Raw genomic sequence first — 22,063 nt, forward strand, 5'->3', positions numbered from 1 at the left:
CCCAACACAGATGTTTTTCATGTTAAGGAGACCATCAAGTAAACGACAAGGCTGCAGGACAATACTTGGAAGCAACACTGCCACTGAGCGTTTAGATTATACCCTATCTGATGGCGAGGCATTTTTGTCATGCATCGGAGCACTTGGCTCTGCTTCCTCACAGAGTTTCCAGGATGCAACTGTAACACAATAGCGTTTATTTCAAGCAGGATTTCTCCCTACTTTTTTAACCTGAGGAAGACCTGATGAAAACATCAGCTGGTCTGTACATGCTGTGCTAGCAGGGACACAAAAAGCTCCAAAGCCTGCCTCCCACCCAAAACCTTTTTGCTGAGGGTTTTCATGCTTCCTGGAGAGGTCAGGCTCAGTTCTTGTAATTGCTCTTACTCTGCCTGCCCCTTCAACCAGGGTGCTTTAGAAACCTCATCTTAAAGAAAACAATTTTAGGGTAAGAAGGGTGATACAGCTAAGCTAAATAACTAACAAAGGTCAGTACAGAGGTTCTCAACTTCAAGACAAAGAGCTTTGGCCAAACAAAAGGAATAGTTAGTGAGCTGGACAGAAAAGACCAGCCTTGACCATGGCTATTCAGGATTTCTTAGTCAAAAAATACTATTTGCTACCAGTATCTCAAGCCAAAAATGAACACCAGAGACCTAACTGAAAACCTTGATGTCAGAAAAAACAGAATACCAAAATAAGCAGAAACAAACAGTGTGCTCTTAAATTATATATACCTCGTGAAAAAGCATGGAGAGAATCTGAACTACCCTAAGAAGGAAAACAAAGTCTGCATTCTGGAGCTGGCAGTGGCAGCCCCTTGTGCCCAACTTCATGGCAGTACTCACGTACTGAGTAACTTGCACAGCACCAACAGCACTTCCACAGCCATCTGGAAGGGCTTGGAATAGATACTGGAGGCTATGTATGAGTCAGAAATGTAAATGGGTATATTTTAGGTTTTTCTCCCAATAAGCTTAGCGGAGCAGGAGAGCAAAATGGCGAGAGGAAGAATAAATGAGCAAATGGGAATAAAAGCAGAACTCAGCTTAAAGTACTCGGATCAGAAGCTGAATCTCTTCCACACAATCTTGGAAGAGCTGGTACACATCAGTGCCACCTGATTAACATCAAGCATCTTACCTCTCATTTTTCATTTTATGTTCCAACCTTCAGAGATTCATTAAAGATGCCAGATAATTAATAATGATTGCAAATGATCAGACTAACTACTGTCGCTCATGGGTCACATTTATCCTGCTTTACAGGTAAGTGTTTAAGGAAGGTTAAACCCTGAGCTTCTCCAATAATCATCTTGGGACTGATCTTGTTAGTTGTTCCTGTGGTATTATGGAAAACCATTAAAAGTTAGTGGTGGTATATTGCTACTATCTGCCTCCTAGAAGAAGCAGATCTCTCACGCTTCCTTAAAGAAAATCGTTCCTAAAAGCAGCAGCTAACATCAAGTCTCTACACTCATCCTCTGTGGTGTTAAAATTAATATATAAGAAATTGAGAGGTCTGGCTAAGAAGTTTATCTGACTAAAAGAGTATTTCTTCCACGTGAAAGTCTGCGATTGTTTCCAACTCCCCACTTCTGAGCTAAGATAACATTAGGTGTGCCACCCTTATAAGCCCCAAGAGCCGTCTCTCCACTGTCACCCTATTGACTGTTGGATTCCTTCTCAGAATTGTGACAGCTAGCAGGCTTCTTATCTTAGGGAGTTCATCTCTCCCAGGGATGGGCTTTATTAAAATCAAAATGATTGTTTTTCCTCACCTCTTCCTTTAGTTTTTGAAAGTAGTTTACAGGTCAGGTCTCTGCAATCACTGGGCAAAGAAAGGGGAGCAGAGGAGGAGCTGTTGTCCAAATGTTCAATGATCAGCTGACAAAGCTTCTGCCTGACCTGTTCTAAACCTTGGAGTCCCCAGATCTCCAACAACTTGTGGGACAAGTTCCCTGTGCCTGGGGATCCTTTATGTGCTCTATATACAACAACAGATTGCACGCATAATGTTTAATTCAGTGCCTTGGTAAAAGTTAATATGCCTATAACTACAGAAGAGGTGATGTTATGCATCAGGCAATCTTACAACAAGCTGCATTTGTTTTAGACTTTAATAAGCATTTTAACACTTTACCTTCTATTTTAAACAGCATTTTTCTAGCTCTTGTAGCACACATCCACCTAAGCCTTTCTGCCATGAATAAGCACCAAGAACAAGTAAACTACTTTCAGGTAAGTAGCCCTATGGAGGAACTCACCTGAAACTTGAAGCATTATGGAAGCAGAGATAGAGAAAAGAACTTCCCCTTATTTGTAATACAAAAGTACCACCCCCAGATTTTTATTTATTTATTTATGTTTGGAGTAGCGCCTTGCCCAAGCAGGACTTGAAGGATAATTAAGATTTAAATCGTCATAAAGGCGAGGCGAAACTAGTAGCAGGAGGGTACGGAGCTTTATATAAAGGGAAAGCTTTTTATAAAGGGAAAGACTCGGAAATAGTTAATGCACGCGAGTTAAATTACAGCTGAAGAAGCACAAGGATGACTTGTGGAGGAGACAGGGAGGGAAACCTCCTGGGAGAGCCCCACAAAGTCCCTCAGAGCCCCAAAAATCCTCTCAGAGCCCCCCAAGCCCCCTCAGAGCCCCCAAAGCCACCTCAGAGCTTCCCCCCCCCAAACCCCGTCCCGCCCGTACCTGCCCGGCCTCAGCGCCCCTCTCCCCGCGTCCTCCCCGCTCACTTTCAAATCTCACCTCCCGACGCTCATTGGCCAGCCCCGGCCCATCCGCGCGCTCTCATTGGTCAGCCCCCAACGGTCAGCCGATGGGCGGAACCCAACTCGCGGTGCCGGGTGTTTATTGGTGGCCGCCCGAGCTCTGCTTGGTGCTCATTGGTTGTGTGGAGGCGCGGGGGCGGGGCTTGGCTGGGAGGGGAGGTGGTGAGGGGTTGCCGCGCTCCGCTCTAAGATGGCGGCGGCCTGAGGGGGCCGAGGGGTGGTGGGGCGCAGCGGGTCCCGCGGTGCAGGAACGCCTCGCTGCGTGAGGGGCGGGCCGCTGGGTGTCAGCCATAAAAAAATGAGGCCAAATCTTGGATCCTGCTGAGTTTTGTCAGGGCAAGAATAAAGATCTGTGTGAGACTCCCGAGCACTGCAGGAATTTTCAGATGTTTCAAGGCTCACCTAACCAAGACACTTAAAAAATGTATCCCTAGCCCATCACACATCCTCCACTTTTATTCTAACCTAGTGCACACCAGCCCTAATCTCCCGTTTTCTTCGTGTCACAGCGACCCCAGGTTTGCTGGGGTGGCTCCTGTTCGAGGTCCTCCTCAGGTGTCCGGCAGCTCGCGGTGCGCTTGTTTACAAAAACCTGCGAAATTAAAACGCAAAAAGTGTTAATGAGGAAAGCAGCCGCTTGGTGGCGCCGCCAAAATGTAGGTTGGCAGATGAGGAAAGATGAGTGCCAGACAGGAAACTGCTGAGTGCTGGGTATGGTCAGTGCTGGATGACGGCCCATACCTTGCAAACAGCGTAAAAATGCGGCGTCTCCGGGCTGTGTTACAGTAAACAGGCGGTACACTTTTATTTAAACACGATTACAGTGAGAGAAGACAGCGATGAGTGGATTAAAGACCGTTCGGTCAGGAGGCAGAGCTGCTTCCCGCAGCAGCGCTCCGTCCTGCATCACTCCAGGCTGGCTCTGTGCCTCACGAGGTGCGGCTGTCAGAGAAGTGCCACCACACAGCTCCCTGTATGAACTAACAGGGGGTAGAGCAGAGGTCCAGAAACTTTAAACATCAAGAAGAACTCTAAAATTACTAATTTGCTATAAAGTAATCACAGACTCACAGGCTGTTTTAGGCTGGAAGGGACCTTACAGCCTATCTAACTCCATCTGCCCTCAGCTCCATCCAGCCTGGCCTTGGGCACTGCCAGGGATGGGGCAGCCACAGCTCCTCGGGGCAGCCTGCGCCAGGGCCTCATCACCCTCATAGTGAAGAATTTCTTCCTTATATCTAACCTAAATCTACCCTCTTTTAGTTGAAAGCCATTACCCCTTTCTATAGGAGGTAATGGATTTACTTTATTATTGTTCCTATACCACTACCCCGTTAGGTATTGGATAAAAGATCAGTCTGGAGTTTATTGTCTGCTGCCAGATTCCCCACTGGTATAAAAAAGATCTGATAAAACAACAGAGCTACAGGACTTTGTATCTGTAGACTCTGCCCACAGAGTTCAGTCCAATGCAGTCCAGAGTGTTCAGTGCATTTTGTTACTCCCCTTTTTTTTTCCTGAATCATTGGAATTTGAGGGCATTCCACAGTTCTACCTTATGATATCATCACCGTAGACATCTTGAACCACTGGTTTTGGGAAAAAAAAATGGTTTGGGAGTGTCGCCCTTCCAACCAAAAATCATTCTTTCGTACAGCATACCAGAACCTGAAGAATATGTGTTGAAACAATGGAACACCTAGGCTGGAGCATTTGTTGAGTTAATTTCTACTCATGTGGGGGCTGATACTGAATTTGGGAAGTCTGACTGCACTACAGCCTGGACTTTAATCTCACTAGCTCAGATAACAACATCAATGATAACGCGGCAGTGCACACCTCAGTGCAGACTGGTAACCCAAGTACCTAACTCAGGTCCTTGGCAAGCCCAGACTCTGCCTTGCACCTTTGCTGGTTGTTACCTGAGCTGGCTAGGTTACAGCCAGAATGGGTTTCCTTCTCATGCTGCAGTTACACCTTCCACTAACAATATCTAGGTCACCGTAATTGTCTGTTTATATGAGTAATGCCATGATTTTAAAGTATCGCAGTCACACTTTAAGGTAAAACATGGTAATCCTTTTTTTTTTTCCATCCAAATTCCTGATTGCTACTGATTTTATTGTGTTAAGGGAATAAACACATTACCATTTAATAGAGATAAACAAGCAATATGAATATATAAACTCATTATCCTGTACAGATATTATACATGCCTGAAAGATTAAACGTGTCATTCTTACAGAGTCCTGATGATTTTGTGGTAATATGCCTACATTTTACCCATTGAAGCTTAAAGAACCAATTTGGATTTCTCTGTTTCTTGACAATATAACTATCATTATCAGATACATTTTGTACCAAGATCATTACGTGGAAATCTGCTAACTTGTTCTTTCTACTCTTCCTGTCACTCTTTCATATGGGATATGGTGCTTTGTGAGGGTAACTCTTTCTACCCTTGCATAAATGCCCCTTATTGAAGAGTAATATGGAGCATATAGGAAAACCTATCTCCAAATTTAGACCAGAAATACTTAAAATTTCTGAATATATTTTTTGGTGAAAGGTCAGGCAAATGCAGATATAAAGCTATAGTCCAAAACATCACATGCTTGCCGTTCACCTGGTATCAAAAAGAAAAAGGCCATAGCAGGTGAACTCCTTTGCATGGACCATGGCACGTTGGGAGGGCACAGGGTAGTCCTCCAGCCAAATTATTTGTTAGTCTCTTGGTCAAGAGCTGTGCAGCAAAGCCATCACATTGCACTGGCTGTTGTTCTCATTTCTGAAACATAAAGCAGTTGCTAGTTTAAAAACTGGAACAAATTGCAGCAGCAGAAAATAGAAGATGAATTCCGCCTTCTAACAACTGGGAAACAGTTACGTCTTCCACTGCATTTTCTTGATCTGTTTTTGAATTTTGTTTTATGCAGTAGAACATTTTTAACAGGAGTGTGAAATAGTGATCCAGCAACGCCTTAATGTCTGGGGAGTGAGTAAGCTATCCCACCTGCTTGGACCACGTAGAAATCCAGCTTGGACCAGGCAGAAGATACATGTTTGGAGTCTCACCAGGATAAGGAGAGCTTGGAGAGCACCTTCCCTTCCCTGGGTATTTGCTCTACCATCTAGATTAGTACATGCAACAAACCACATCAGATGCAACCCCTACAGCCCACGGTGTTAAAAATAAAATGGTAGCCTTGCTCTGTTCTTTCAAAGAGGGCTTGTAGACTCGTAAACCCCAGCTGTGTGCACCCTCCACCCCAATCTGGCAGGAACACGCTGGCTATGCAGAGCGAGCCGAATACGTCCCTCTTTTTGATGTCTCCTGCAAGCAGGTCTCAGGAGGTGGGAGTTTCCACTCGCCCTTGAGAGGTGTCTGACGCTCCCCCGGCTATAAATAGAGAGGCGAGGTACCCGACTCGAGGTATTTTGTTGCACTCTGGCAGCCTGATAGCCTAACAGTCAGACGTCGTGGCACATTTATAAGCTCCAATCTTCCGCAGGATCAAGTCTAAAATGCAAACTAGCGATCTTGTAATGTGAAGTATAAAACACAAATGGTTGGAAACAAAGGCTGGGTAGTTTTTATCTCTGCATATCTTCACATCTTCTGTTATTTACATTGTGTTTACACCGAATGTTTCCTGCTGTTACAGATTTCAGTCAAAAACCCTACCCACTCTAGCACTACAGGTGAAAGCATCCCACAGCTGGTTTCAAGCTCCAAGCTTTGTGGCCCCAAAGCCACATTTTTAATGAAATCACATTTGTTTCCAAACAGGCTCAGACCTTGGTTTTCTTCCATGAAAGAGGGGAGCGGGAATTAACCTAGGAAATCAACCTTAAGCCACTGCTGAGTTGAAACCAAATTTTGTGGTGTTTCCAGGGACATGTGTGGAGTGGGTTACCGTGGGTGAATTGTGCAGTTATCCCCTTTAGCAAAAGCAGATGAAGAAACCGCTTAGTGCAGTGGTAGATGATGTTTCAGCAGCATTAAGTACGTTTCTAATTGAGTTAGGCCATTGTGTTTTGATTTCAGAAGTGCATCCCTTTCCCAAGCTTAGACAAGACTCCAGTAAGTTTTTAGCTTGGGTTAAAACCCATATGTGTTTTTTTCTCAGCATGTGTCTCCATCACCCAGAAGCATCTCATGTGGAAGCTGGAAGTGACTGCTAGAGTTAAGAGTCTCACGGCTAAAACAAACACAAAGGAGATAAGGAACAGCCTGATTTAGAGTGTACGACAATGAAAAGCTTTGTGGAATATGACCACTAATTAAGATGGAAACTCTGGAAGAGCTGTAGGGACTTGGTTAATCCTATGTACTCTGACAGAGTTAAACTTCTCCAGGTCTCTGATAAGATAGGACAAGTTTTCTTTATCTATTGTTTTTTTCGATGTTCAAGGCTACTGAAATGCAAAAGTGCCAGATGGCCATGTAAGCTAAACAATGTGCAAAATCTTTCTTATATTATCACTAAATGCCCGGGGGGGGGCAAGGGGTGGGGGTAAGGTTATTTAACCATTAGAAGTCACTTAGCAGCAAATGGCATTCATCTGTCTTTATCAACTTACAACAAAAGATTGGGTCTGTACAGTCGTGGGGCCTTTTTCTAATATGACAGGGCACATATTTCATTCCCATTTAAGTCATCTGGAGATATCTTGTCCGTGTGTGCGTCACTGAACTGTGGTGCTGTGCTAGTAAAAAGGCTCTTTTCCATGTGTGCAAAAAAATCACTGTGGGCCTATACCAAAACACATGATTTTCCCCTGGAACATGTGAAGCTACTGTGTCACCAGCAGCTAAATCCCGTTATTCTGGGGTTTTGTTATGGTCCTGAGGAGAAAGTGCTGGAGAGATGAGGAACTGCACGTTCTGTTTTCAGTCCTCTCACTGATCTGGTATTTGACCTTGAGCGAATCATTTTACCTGTATCTCCCTTCCTGTGATCTCTTCATCTGTGTGTATAGTGGCTGTGGTCAACAGGGACCCCAGAGATTTTGGGACCTCAGCCATCCGAGGTGCCGTGTTCATGCGATCCTGTGCCTTGGCTCTGCCCTTCAGCAGGACTATTGGGGCACAGTGCTGTGCTGACACAGTTACACTGCTTTTTAGCGTGAGGCTGGTCTTGAGGATCTTGTAGTATTGCATTACACAGGATAAGCCGTTTCTCCATCGCTGCCCTCCTGCAGGCTGCAAGAACCAGGCCCTTGTGGTTGGCTATAGGGAGCCCTGGTCCTGCTCTCACCCTGAATCATCTGTGGTCCCCCCGCAGGGACCTGCATTGCTCCCTCTTCCTCTCTAAGCAGACATGAACTGCTGAAATCTTCTTTTGAGGAGGGGGGAGGCTTCTTATAGGAAACCCTTTGGCTCAGGCTACCATCTGGTGATACAACTTAATTCCCCTTTTCCCAATGCCTTCCCTTTGCATGTCACTGTGGTTCTCAGTGCCCTTGGTTGTGAGGATTTCTCCGGTGTCTATCTCTTTCTCCCTGCAGGCTGAGGGTTTCCCTGGGCAGGACAGCACAGCAAACAGCTAGGATGACGGCTGCATGACGAATCAGTGTCCAGGGTCCATGCCACAGTGCCTCCTGGACACAGCCACACCAGGAAAACGAGCTTGTTTTTCTCTGCCAAGGGGAGCAACCACGCAAACGATGACAAAGTGCATTTAGTTGTTGTGCTGGGGAGGAAACACCAGTGGAACAAGCCAGCTGACGAGGCTGGCGCTGTGCTGGGGAGGCGGGTGTTACTGTATGGGTCACAGAACACCTGAAGGATGAACCCTTTACAAACACTTCCAGCACACCCAGTAACATCCCAGTAACTCCTTTTGCCCGTCAGCTGGGACTTAAGTAGATTTTAAAGCCAAACAAGATCCTTTGGTCGCCAGGGGAGGCCTGTGTGTTTTTTTTTTTAGTCAGTTATCACTGCAGTAGAGCGATGAATGTCAGTGCCACCAAGCAGCTGACGTGTCAGTGGACACCTCACAGCACCCACCACAGCGGCGTTCAACCCCAAACCTCAACACCCTGGGGCAAACACCCCTCGAAACACCCCAGGGGCCTCAAACTTCGGGGCACGGTGGTGGGGAGAAGCCAGCCAGGCTTCTGAGACCCCGGGCACTACTCTGAGGAGGGCTCGGGGGGCTCTGAGGGGAAGCTCCGGGGCTCTGAGGCGGGCTCAGGGGGCTCTGAGGAGGGTTCGGGGGGATCTGAGGAGGGCTCGGGGGGCTCTGAGGCGAAGCTCTGAGGCTCTGAGAAGGGCTTGAGGGGATCTGAGAAGGGCTTGGGGGGCTCTGAGGAAGGTTCGGGGGACTCTGAGGAGGGCTCGGGGGGCTTCGAGGCGAGGCTCCGAGGCTCTGCGGAGGGCTCGGGGGGCTCTGAAGCAAGGCTCTGAGGAGGGCTCGGGGGCTCTGAGGAGGGCTCGGGGGGCTCCAAGGCGAAGCTCCGAGGCTCTGATGAGGGCTCTGGGGGATCTGAGGAAGGCTCTGGGGGCTTTGAGGAGAGCTCGGGGTGCTCTGAGGAGGGTCCCCGGCCCCTTCCCGGCGCTGCCTGGCGCGGCAGGGCGGCGGGGCGGCCGGTGCCTGGCACGGCGCTGGGGGCGGGCGGCGCTTCCCCGTCCCTCCCCGGCGAAGCGAAGCCCGTCCCCGCTCCCAGTCCGCGGTCCTCCCCGCTCCGCCCCGGGCAGGGATTGGAGCTGGGCCGGCCCGGCTCCTCCCGCCGCGGCTGCTCGGTGCAAGGAGGTTGGGGAGGAGGAGGAGGAGGAGGAGGAGGAGGAGGAGGAGGAGGAGGAGGGGGGGGGGGGGGGATCCGGCCGCGCCGAGCCGAGCCCGGGCTCGGCGGCTCCCAGCAGCTCGCCGCCGGGACGCCCCCTCCTCGTCCCCGCCGGAGCTCGGCAGCCCCGCTGCGGGTAGGCTTCTGGGGCCGGGGGGGGAGTGGGTTGGAGGCCGGCAGGGAGGCCCCACACGCACCGCCCCGCTCCCTGCCGGCCATGGCGGCTGCGGGGGCCGCCGAGGGGCCGCTGGCTGCCCGCCGGGCCGGGGCTGCGCGGCGGGGAAAGGCGGCTCCAAGGCCGGTTCCCCTCGGTTCGAGCCGCCCTCTCGGTCTCCTTGGGTTTTATTTTTGCTCCCTCGGGGTGATTTTCTCCCTCGGGAGCCTCGCTCCGCGCTAGGGGAGGGGGTGCTGGCTGCGCTGCCCCCTTCCCCTGGCAGCGCTCCCCGTGGCCTTCCCGCCCGCTTTGACAGGGCGGCAGCCCCGCGGTAGGGCCGCCCGTGGGCTCCGATGGATCAGTGCCGTTCCCCGGTCGTTTTCACGGGGTTGTCCCGGCCTGGGTGGCTGCTCCGACCCCGGGTGGCTTCCCCACGGGTGGCCGAGACCGGTCCCTGCCTCCTCAGCCCGTGGGCAGAGCGCTGCTGCCGCCCCCGGTGCTGCGCTGCGCCTGCTGGCCCTGCGGAGAAGGGGTTGTGGCGGTCGCTGTAAATCCCAAAGTGACCCAAAAATACGGTTTTTAGCAGCGCTGGGTGCCGCGGGTGGTGCCTCCAACAGCGCCTGCACGTGGGGGTGGTGCAAGGGGCGAAGGAAAGGTGAAAAGTCCAGTCGCTGGGGAAGCGATTTCTTCCCCAAATTACTTCCTCCGAGGCCTCGCTTGAAGCAGCGAGCCTGGCGTGTAATTCCTTCACTAAACCCAGGTGGATGACTGGCTTCCAGTGGGAATAAAAACCTAAAAATTCACCTTACATCAGCGCAAAACGTGGGGATAGCGCCTTGACCTGCGAGGTGTCAGCGGCCGTAGGCATCGCCGCTTGGAAACAACCAACACGGCCACGGGAGCTTGGGCTGTAAAACCTGCCCGTGAAGCTGGGTAAATAGCCGAGCTGTTCACCCTGCCGTGCCGCATGCTATCGGGGTTAGGCTGCTCTCGGGATCCAGTTTTGGTGGCTCTGGAGATAGCCGAGGCGGCTTTGAACTGGCGAGCTGGCGGGGTAGGCTGGAAGAGCCGCGAGCCCTTAATGAGTGTTTGCGTAGGGCTTCGCGTTTTCTCGGCTGAAGGGTTTTACATAATTGGCCTTTTAGGATTGTCTGTCACCCCTAGAGAAGAGCCAAAAAAGGAGGAAAAAGGGGAAAAAAAAAAAAAAAAAAAAAAAAGTGGAGGTAGGCAGCTGTTTTGGAGGTCCAAAGTCGAAACCGTGAATGCCTGGAGGTTGTTAATGTTGTTAGTGCCGAATGCGGTGGCAGCAAAATGACTCACTTGGAGAAAAAAATAATGAAATAAATCTATTTCTGTGCTCCTTTTGAGCGATGTGAACAGCACAGTCGGACAAATGACATCCTGCACACATCTGAGCAACTTGTTCTTTGGTGAGCAGTGGAATTCCTCATGCGACTCCAGCTGCACCAGAGTTGCTTTTTTGCACTTGAAATCTTAACTGGAAGCTTTTTTTTTTTTTTTTTTAACAGTGTTTTGATTCCTTTTTAATAAATGGCTAATCCCTTGCTGCAGGGGATGGGAGTGTTTTGAATGCAGCGTTTTTGGTCCTGAGGGGAGGGGAAAGGGAGTGCCCTGTATTGCTTTCCAGCAGCCGCCCGCCTTCCCTGCGCCTGAGTGAAAGAGCCTTATTGACTGGTTTTGAAGGTAATATGCCCAAATTCTCCTCTTACGTGGTAAAACCATAAATTTTGCTGTAGCGCAGCGCCTTTGAGGGGAAGAGATGGAATGTCAGGGAGTCTGTGCTTCATCAGGAGCAGGCTGGTAACAAAGGCAGTGTCTGTTAATTGCATCGCGCTGATCAAAATCTCCCCTTTAAATGACAAAGTCCCGTTTTAATAGGTGTGAAAAGTTGTGGGATTTGATTTAATACCAGTGTCTTAAAATCATCTTGCACGCTCTGTATGACTAAGTTGTCTCTTTCATATTTAATTGGAGAACAAGCAGAGGCTGAGGAGGAAGCTTTATGTGTTTCCCTTGCTCTTAAATGCTCTTTAAAATCTTCACTCCATTTAGATAAGGATCGAGAACGGGCGTGAGTGACTTGCCAAGCGCCGAGCTGCCACTGATTTTCTTACAGGCGTGTAAAACACCCTTTGCATGCCCCTTAAAGCTGGAAGCTCGTCCCACAGCGTGCTGCAGGTGCGTACCGTGGTGCTGGACCGTGAGCTCCAGCCTGCTCGAGTACCAGCTCGCAGCCACAGCCTGTGCGTGCAGGGACTTGCCTGTAATTCCCATGCTAGGCTGTGCTTTTGGGGTACAGGGGTGCCCCAAAAAGTGTAGTAGGCCCAAGATACTACCTGCTCTTGAGTCTCTTGAGGTTCCAGGAATCAATGTCTTCATCATAATGTGTTATTTTGTTTTGTGACGCCCTGTAGCTTAACAAAACAAGGGATTCAGTGGAATCCTCAAGCATCAGTTGCTTCAGTACCCTCAGATATTGCGTGTTTCATCATTCCAGTGGTGTCTTTTCATCTGTTCCCTTTGCCCATCAGGGCAGTGCAGGTCTGATACCTGCTTGTAGTGAGAGGAGCAATTTTCCTTGCACTCCTTGTAGCTGAACCTACGAGGAAAACGCAGCACTGGTACTAAGGCTGTCATTAAAGATAACGTGGCTTTGCAAGCACGCGTGTCTCTTGACCCAGTCTACTGCTTTTTTGTCCCCTGTGGATTATTTGGATTCAATACTAGATGTTCCTGTCTGGACGTTGAAGCTTTGAAGGAGGTTTTAGTCCAGCGAAAGTGGCTGGTTAGGGATCTGCTGCCTGGTTTTGTAAGCTCTGCAGGGAAGGAGGCGCAGGAATGTTGCTTTGGTATATGTGGCTGCTCTGTTTTTATTTGTACCACGTTTTTCTGGTCTTGTTTCCTAAGCTATTTTGGCTCGAATAACTTAGTAAAGTTCGAATCTATTCAAGTCTGTGTGACAGACTTGAAAATTTGTGTTTGATACATGAATGTTTTTCTCTTAATAATGTCATCCCCCCCAACCTCCCACCCAAATGAATCAGGATAACTGCCCATCATGTAGCTTCTGGATATAGTTGAGGAATTAGTATGTGTTTATTCCCCAAATAATGGTCATCATGATATTATTTTTCTCCCTTCTTGTAGAATATCTGCTGTATCACTTGCCAATCCTGCTGTTGCAGCCTTACGCCTGTAGCATAACGGGAGAAGCACCACGGTGGGAGTGGTGTTCAGCTTTCCTCTGGCTGCTTTGGGCATCAAAAGCAGTGAAAGCACAGCAGGACTGGCTTTCTTGTAGGGTGGGCTTGTTGTAGGGTGCAGCTTGCGTCAGTGGTGCTTGGGTAGCCAGTACCTGCTGCAAGCTGGGTCTCTGCAGCGTCAGTGCGATGGGGATCAGAGGCAGATGCATTAAATATAGCTGAAGGATGCCGAGACTTGTTGCAGTTGCAGTACAGGGGCGAGGTGAATGTTTACACAAATCACCTTCCTACACATCCGAGGCTCTGCTGCCTCCTTCATAAAGCGTTGCTGCTGGGCAGCTGCGTGACTGCCTAATAATAATGTTCTTGGGGTAAAAATAGACTACGGAGGGGCGTGTAAATGGTTGTTAAGAAAATTTCATATTTTTTGTAATTATTCAGCAACGGCTGACTCTTACCTTGGGGTGCAGAAAATAGCGTTCTCTTCCACATGATTATAAAAACCTCCTTCAGAGGCTGCTACGTCTGCAGTTCGCAGCGGAGTGCTGGCGTTTTGGTAGCACGGAGGCTGAATTTCTGCCAGTTGAAATCTTGGTGTCCCAACGTGCCATCCTTTACAGCGCTTGGAAGCTGATACACAACCTTCCTCTGCCTCGCAGCAAAACAACCAGCGATTAAAAATTCAGCAGATGCTGTGGTTCGCTTAACTACTCGTTCTTGCATCATTCAGGGCATATCGCACAATTAATGTTGCTAATATTCAATCCAGCTTTTTCAGCTTTAAGAATGGGAATTATCTGAACTACCGTGGGATTTATGGAGCTGTGTTGGCAGGCATTGGACTATGCAAAGTAAATTATTCAGAGGTGTTTTCATCCTTTCCCCTAAAGTGGAGAATCTCCTCTTTATTTCTCAAATATTGTTTGTTCCTGCCAGGTGGGGCTTTCGTTCTTGCAGCTTTTCTCACTTTAGAAGTCGAAGTGTTTTCTTCTGATTGCTTTGAGATAAATGAGACTCCCTAGTTGAGAAGTGGGGGGGGAACACCCAAAAAGCCACGGTGTAAGCGCTTGCTTTCTTACCTGCATGCAGTATTTCATTTGGCCACAGAAGTATGTCTGTGGGAGAATTCTCCCTTGGTTTCAGCCAGGGTTGCCTATTGCTTTCAGAAAACAGATTTTTAATGTTGGATGATTTTGGTTTATAGCATATATACCCAGTGTGTCACACGTTTGCCTTGTAAACGACTTGGATTTAGGCTTTCCCTTCTCCGCTCTATGTCCCTTTAAACATTTGGAGCTTTGGGGTTTTTCTAGCAGCATCCAAAGGTTCTGGAAACCTTTTCTGGAGCTACAAAGCAGCACGAACGTATCAGGATTTGTGGCTTCCTTTAGCACCATCCTTTCTGTTTGGGAGCTGGTGCCTCTGATGCAAAACAAGAGGCTTCCCCATCGCTTCTTGTAACTGTGGTTAGGGTTGACCTCGAGGTGTGTCCACTTGTCCTGGGTGCCCCCGAGCATGGCAGGGACTGCCCCCCATAAACACCAGGGCTCGCTCAGCCCAGCTCTGAGAAAAGTTGCTGGGTCTTTGGGTGTCTTTGAGAGGACTTTGCTGTACTGGGGCAGCCGGGGGTTGTGCGCGTGGAGAAATTAAATTGGGAATGTGGAGCGCAGGTTGAGTATTTTGGTCAAGGGCACACGCCGTTCAGCGTCCTTCGGCGTGCTGCTGCAGGGAGCTCCTGAGTTGCCTGCTTAGGAGAAGGTTGTGTTTAAGCATAAAGCGACAAATCAGGAAGAACAGAAGGTCTGGATTTGTGCATTACTTTGTGTGATAGGCAATATACGGCAGATATGCATCTGAACCTCTTTTTAGGAAAAATAATGGGCAAAAACCAGAGACTTTTCTGTTCGAGCACGTCCTTAGAGCTTGCAGTTCGGATACCTTTTCGTTTGGGCTCTGCCGATTAGCACATCAAGAGGCTGCATTTTTAGTCAAGGCAGACATTTTTCTTCGGAGGAACCTGTTTGGACTGCTAACACTGAAACAAGTTCTCTCAGCAAAGTACATCAGCCAAGTTTTTAGTAGATACACAGTTGGCTTGAAAAATGACGTCTTAAATCTGTGCTCCCCGGCCTCTTTAGTGTCTTGTCCACGACAATGGATAAGAAATATGTTGTTTTTTTTGCAGATTTCTGGTACCATTATCGGGTGCAGTGCTTGCAGCATTGATATTCAGGATAATGTCTTTAATCTCCAATTGCAAAAATAACTTCACACGCAGCTAATTCCATCTGCTGGAGAAATAAGAGCGAGGCTGACTTCATCACTTAGTTGGGACCTGCTTATTGCTGTGCTAATTACTATGTATGAACTTTGGAAATTTGCATATTTTGTTGGCAAACCGAAGTGGCAGCCATTTAACTCGGGATCTTATTAACTTTAAACATCCCTAGCAACTCCGAGCTACTTCTAGCTTGTCTTGTGGTGCTTTTTTTTTTGGTGTTTTACGAGCTTTGATTTAGTGAGCTCCAATAAACATATATTTTTTTCCTCCTTATGGTGACTTACACATGTAACAGCAGCCTACTGCCATCCCCAGTAACTTTCAACCTGGGATCTAACACAGGATTCCTGCTGTTGTTCGAGTTAAAAAAATAAAATAAAATGCTGAAGTTGAATTGTTTTAAAATGAATGCTAAAACAATAAAATTAAAAGGGAAGCTCCAGTCACTCTTCTGGAGTGTGTGAAGAGCACTTGATGTGTTGTAGGTGTTGATAAGTTGTCAAAACGTAACCTTGGGGAAATGAGGGCACCTCAGTTCTGGTCCTAATTCTGCTAGAAGCTGGTCTCCTGGCATAAATTCTTAAGGTACAAAGAATTTGGATATAAAGCCATCATTACAGCTGGTTACTAAATGCCCTCTGTTACTAAAAGGCTGGTTTTGGGCACATTTTTCATCTTTTCAAGGCATTTGGCACCTTTTCTACTTGGTTTGCTTTTCTTCTTGTGACTTCCTCTGGTTGGTTTTGCTAGGGGCTAATCCAGGGCGGCCCATAATCTGCAAAATATTGAAGTGATCGGAGTTTTACACTACGAAATGCTGTCAGCTTTAGTGGTCAGCTGTTAGGGACTGCCTGATGTCCTCCTGGAGGCTGAATTCACTTCAAAAATTTGAGTTATCCTCCCTGCGTTGTGGCCTTAGCCTGCTTTCTGTCCCAGTACCTCAGGAAACTTCCCATTTCGCTACGTGACGTTTCAGTGCCGTGTCTTTGTCCCCCTTTCCTCCTCCCTCCCGTTCTGTCGATCACTGAAGAATGCGGTTTCTTCCCTGGGATGATCAGGGTTGTATTGCTGGGCTCTTTAATTCCTTTGCAAACGGGCAGAAAGCCAGAGTAAAATCTTGTTCATAAGTCACTCTGGAGATTTCTTTGTCCATGCTATTATTTTCTCTGCATGCTAACATCACTGAGAAGGCTTTTTTCTTTTTTTTTTTTTTTTTTTTCCTTCAAGTTTAGACCCAGCATAATTACGTTTGTGTGCATTGTAGGCTGGGGTGTTGCTGCTGTCCAGCCCAGCAAGCGATTTTGGAGGCCTTCTCAGGCAGCTCACCACTTCCAAAAGCTCTTGTAGCATCAAAGGCAAAAGGAGGCAGCTATCCCTCTGCATCTGGGTAGGTGAAACAATTTTCTCTTGTACCTAAGCTTCAAAGAACAGCTTGTGCCTGTGGTTTGGCTTTCTGCAACGTGTCCTACTCGAGGCTATATTTTAAAAGGAGTCTGGAGACTGGGTTGAACCAGGATTTGGTATGGATCGAGCAATGGTCCCTGGTGTTCAACCAGGGTTTGTGCTCCCCAGCTTGGGTGCTGGTGCTGTATGGCCTTCTAGAGGCAACCCAGCTCTCTTTTGACTTAAAAAGCTCTTAATTAAGGTCTTTGTTCTGAGCTTTGCCTTAAAACTAAGCCTTAATCGCAGAGTGTAAAAATCCTTTCCATCGTGAAGTTGGAAAACTGCTCTGTTGGAAAACTCTTTCCACGACTGCGGTCCTCGCGTGTTTACATCTCCACACAGCCACCTCTTGTCCTCCTGGCTCTGAGGCTGAGAGAAACTCCCTGTGAACATGTGTGCGAAGCTGCTCCTTGCCCTCTGCAGCAGCCCTGTTCAGCTTTTGGTGTGCTTTCCCTCTGACAGCTGGGATTTTCTCCTGTATTTGTCTTTGCCAGCACGTGCCCCCTGCCTGGGGCAGCACCTTGAGCTGCAGGTCCAGGCAATCCTCTGCTGACCAGTGTGTGTGAGCTAGTGGTAGCTCAAGGGGAACGTTAGGGAGTTGGTAAGTGAACCCTAAAAATCCTTTAAGGCAAGTCTCTACCCTGTGAGTGGGTTTCTAGACCTGTCTTCAACCATCGGGGCATCAGAGCTTACTGTGAGGTGTGGCACAGACGGGTGTTTTCTCACTTTTCTTTTTTTAAATTTAATTTCCTTCCTAAAGGAGGGTGGCACTCTCCTGTCATTTATTTTTTTTTTTTAATGAGGTAACTGTCTGAACAAACAGGTGAATGAAGTAAAGCAAAGAGTGCTTGCTTATGCGCCCGAAATCGAAGTAAATCTGCCAGCCCTTTGGAAATTCTGGCTTTTGGAGGATCCCTGATGGCACCGAATCCAGCTTCAGCATTAAGGAAAAAACCAAACACACGTAAACATATTTCTCATGGAGTGCTTACACTTTTTTTTTTTTTTTTTAGCAGCAGCCGGGCAGATGTAGTCATATTAAAATGCATAATAACTCGCTGTAAATTGGTGGCTCAGCAGAAGCAGCTGGGGATGTGGCTTTGATGTCGGTCACGGGGAGTTCTCTTTTAACACAGCTCTGCAGGCCTGTGACGGGGAGCCCGGAGTGGTTCGAGCGGTGAGACACGCTCCCTCACTGCTGATGCACGAGATGGCCCCGGCAGGAGACTCAACCAGTTCTCCTAATGATGGCTTTGCCGTGCCCCGACAGCTCCCAACCACTGTTCGAGTGGTGGCCGGTGAGATGGCAGCTTGTAGGCTTCGGGGTGAGCTGGGAGATGAATAGGAGGAGCTTACATACCTCTGTAACAAACATCCCTGCTGAATTTTGCATAGTTCCTACCCTAAAAGGGTTTTTCCCCCACATTTTTCTTTTTTGGATCAGTAGATGTGGCCACAGAGGAAAGGTTTGTGTATTAAGAGCATGAAGTTAACCAAAATACAGCTTCATCCCCGGGCTGAATGAAGCTGAAGAAGTGAAGGCACCCACCAGTGTCCTGTTGGGATGCTGCTTTTGTCTTTGGGGAGCGGATTTCTAAGAAATTTGGTAGAACTTGTTATAAAAAAAAAACATCTAGGAACTTAATCTGACTGCTAAATTGTTGCATCTGTAGAGGAGCCAGACAGGGAAAGTTCACAGATGTTGCTGCTTATGCTAATATTGGTTATAAGGTTTTTTTTTTTTTTTTTTTTTTTTTTTTTTTAATTATCATTATTTTAATTTTTAGGGGGAATTCCCCATCTCTTGAGCCTTTCCTTGTGTTACAGAGCACACCAGAAAGGAGTTGCTTTGTGGGAAAAAAAAAAGACCAAACAAACCAAAAACCAATAGGGTAGAAGTTGGTGGTCCCAGAGTTTTGCTGGGGAGTCCCAGCCAGCTGGGGAGGGTCGGATATTTAATGAAATAATTTGGTGTTTAATTGGTGTTACTGGGCTGGGGGGGGAGGAGGGATGAGCACGAACGAATTTTATCAGTTGCAGAGTGGAAGCAGAGGGTTCCTGGGAGTTGCAGCTTGGCTTTGGGATGTCCGGGACCTCTGCCGTGTCCCATATATAAGCCTCAGCTGTGGCAGGAACCGCCTGCAGCTCCCTCAGGTAAGATGGGGTGCGAATTATTTGGGTAAAACGAGCCAGCACTTCCAGGCTGGGCTCAGCGAAGCCTCAGCAGGAGCAGCAGTCCTTTTTCCTTTGACCACTGCTTTTTCTGGAGCAGCAGGCACGTTAACCTCGTGTGGGGGCTGAGAACACATCCCAGGAAGCAAAGCTTCCTTCTGGGGAGATGCTGAGCGTGCTTCCCTGGGCCTGGCTTGTTAGCAGCTTGTGACAGCTCTGCTTTGTAGGTATTTTAAGTGGCGAGGGTAGCAGAGCTGCAGGGAGATGCGATAACGTCTGCTTGCTTGCTTGCTTTCTAGGGGGAGGGAGGAGGAGGAGGAGGAGATGGCCCTAATTGCATACCTTCCAATTGCAGTTACCTCATTACTGAATTATCATCGGAGCAGCCCTGCAGTCTGCTCTGATAGCAGATAAGTGGTGTGGCTCGCAGCACTTTAATCTAAACAAAACTTAAGTGCTCTTTCCTTTTTCCCTGGAGTGAAACTGTAATTTCGTTACGCGAATGTTGGCCAGGGCAAAGTTTTTTCTTTTTTTTTTCTTTTTTTTTTTGCAGCTGTCACGATGCTTCCCTGGGCTTTTTGCGCGTTTCAGAGGCGTGCCTGCAGCATTTCATAGCACAAATACCCTAAAACATACCCTAAAACACTGCTCTCCTTTACCTGGCAGCTTCAACTGAGCCTTCTCCCAGAGCTTTGTGGGGTGAAGGCGTTCAGCACTGACGCTGGATGTCCCAAAGGGCTGAGATATGAAGCGTTTGGGTTATATTTCCTTCCCAGAGAGGTGCCTGTTAATTAGTTTCTCCCTCTGCATTAGGTCCTGAGGATCCTAGGTCCTAAAGCAACAGCCTGCTGCTTTAGGGTGGGAGCCTGAGAGGTGAGTGGCAGCCTGTGCCTGCATCCCCTTGGGCAGGAGCGGGCAGTGCTGAAACTCTTTTTGGGTAACGTTTTATTTTTGGCCTGCCGTGGAGCTGTTAAATCTGATCTGTTCCTAAAGAGACAGCTGGCTGCATGCAGCCTGAGCCGGGCACGATTTTTGGTCTCTGGTTTCTTGACTCGGATGGAAATGGGGTTTGTTTTTTAACTCGACTGTCGCTGCCCCAAAAGGGGTCTGTGCTCACACGCTGTGCTGGGGCTCGAGGCGGAGCGCTCTTGGCTGCTCCTTGCTGTGAGCATGGGGACTCGGGGCAGGGTGATGGGAGGATGGTAACGCGCTGGGACGGGTCTCTGATGATGTTTAAAACATCTGGGGAAAGAAAAATGCAACATGCTTTTTTATGTCGATGGTTTTTGTAAGTTTGGGCTGCGTTGTGCTGGTTGTAGCCGGGCTGATCTCGTAGAAAACTGCACACGGATCCGAGTGCAGCAATAAGTTCCTGGGGGAAGTGAGTTTCAAAGGGTTACAGCATGAGGCCTTGCATTTATCGAGTGGCTTTCAGAGAGAAAGACAGGACTGGGGAGGATCCGTGCTTTGCTAAGAACAAGGTGGGTTTCTTAATGAGACTGACAGCATCACCTTTTTTAAGGAGGCGTTTATTTCTGGAGCTGATCGCGCCTCTGCATTCACCTTTAGCCACTGATCTTGCAGGGACAGGAGTCTGGCAGGTTGCATTGGGTAAGTGAGAATGAGTTTCAGGCCTGGGGTGCTCTCTAGAAGCAGCCTGTTGGGGACAGCAGCCCAGCTCGTTCTTGGCCACGGTTTCTTCAGGCAATGCAGGTAGCAGGTTGCCTTCCCCATGCTCTGTCTTGAATTTTGTTAACCACACTTCCATGGGCAGCTGTCTGCCCTTGGATCTCTGCCCCTTATTTCCCCGTTTGTGGTTGGAAGGCGCCCTCAGCCTTTCCTTCCTCTCTTGTCTTCTCCTTCAGGGTGCAATCGCCGCTCCCCTGGGCAGCTGGGAGGTGATTTAGGGTCGCTTCCACCAGCGTGCAGCTGCTCCTTGTGCCGAGGGCAGGGAAAGGCTGACTTTAATCTGAATTTACCGGGTAGTTAATAAGGACCTCTGCCCTGAGAAGCTCGTTGAGCCGATGTTATGTTGCGGGAGCTCCATGGAGATGAAGCCTGCTGGCTTTATTTTTGCTCCGAAATCCACTTGGCTTCAGGTTGGAAACTCCGGCGGCCCTACAGCTTTGGGAGCAGGGCGAAAGGGCTGAGGCTGGGTAAGTCTGGCTGCTTTGGTGGCCGAGAAATGGCACCGGCACGTGGAGCTTGCTGCTCACAAGTCCTCGTGCTGACAGCAGCTTGCCTCTCATCCACTTTTCCCCTTTATGATTGGCAATTAGTTTGTTTTTAAAAGTGAAAGAGGGTTTTCCAGGCTGCTTTTTCCGCAGCCGTGGTCCACAGCAGCAATCAGCTGTCGTGGTGCTGGGCTCCGGAGCCGCCTGCGGTGGCTGCTTGCATAATTCAGCATTGCTCAAGCAGCAGGGACCGAGCGAAGGTGTTCGCACCAGCCCTTTGGAAACTGCTCCAGCTCGGCCCTGAATCCAGCTTGGCCCCGAATCCAGCTCGGGCTCACGCTCCGACAGGTCGTGGAATTGATTTATACAACGCCACCGGGGTGTGTGGCACGGCGGAGGCAAATAACCAGCGGTTCCCAGCCCCGAGGCTGGTGTTTGGTGTTAGATAACACGGCGTGGGGGAATTACAAGCAGGGAGCTGGGCGACACGGGCGCTGGGAGCACTCCTTCGGCGCTCTCAGTGCTGCCTGCAGCTCGCTAATGGCCCTGTGAAGAAACCCGTGGGTGCGTCTGAGGTTAGAGGAAGGATGGAGGTCGGCTCTGTAGGAGGAAGCCTCGGGTGAGCTGCCGAAGACGTGCGGGTTAATGAGAGCAAAGCGGAAGGAGGCGAACTGAAACCGGCCGGGTGCGCGGGGAGTGGCCCCGTTTACACACAGCCCGGGCTGCAGGGCTTTGGGGTTGGGTGTCGGGGAGGCTCTGGAGAGCAGCAGCCGGCCCCCTAAACCAGGCTGCTCGATGAGAAAGGAGGAACAGGTAAAGGGAAGGGAGTAGCACGGCTGCTGCCTGCTTCTTGCTGTCCCTGCAGCCTGGGTCCCACGATGCTGAAGCGTTTTCCTAGCCTGGCGGTGGGACCTGTCCTTGTGGCAGCCGCCTTCAACAGTAATTAATGGGCTCTTTTTGGGGTGTGCTGGCTCAGTTGACCCCAAAGATTCCCTTCAATTGGTGTTCTGGGTGTCAGCAGTGTATTGATCATTCCCGGGT

The 22,063-nt window shown here is 48.9% G+C and overlaps 1 protein-coding gene across 7 annotated transcripts in view; it reads left to right on the forward strand.

Annotated features, from left to right (window-relative positions):
• The first annotated feature begins 9,590 nt into the window (after positions 1–9,590).
• Positions 9,591–22,063, forward strand: part of FBXO34 (F-box protein 34) — a 36,216-nt gene continuing 23,743 nt past the window's right edge. For 6 of the 7 annotated variants that reach the window (XM_082761057.1, XM_082761058.1, XM_082761060.1 and 3 more), the window contains exon 1: positions 9,591–9,710. The gene's annotated coding sequence lies outside the window, so the exon portion shown is untranslated. Of the gene's footprint in view, positions 9,711–21,551; positions 21,708–22,063 lie in introns of those variants that run through there. The other variant, XM_082761061.1, reaches the window with a different exon arrangement.

The sequence above is a fragment of the Aythya marila genome (genome assembly GCF_965140915.1).
Source record: "Aythya marila genome assembly, chromosome: 5".
Taxonomy (NCBI): domain Eukaryota; kingdom Metazoa; phylum Chordata; class Aves; order Anseriformes; family Anatidae; genus Aythya; species Aythya marila.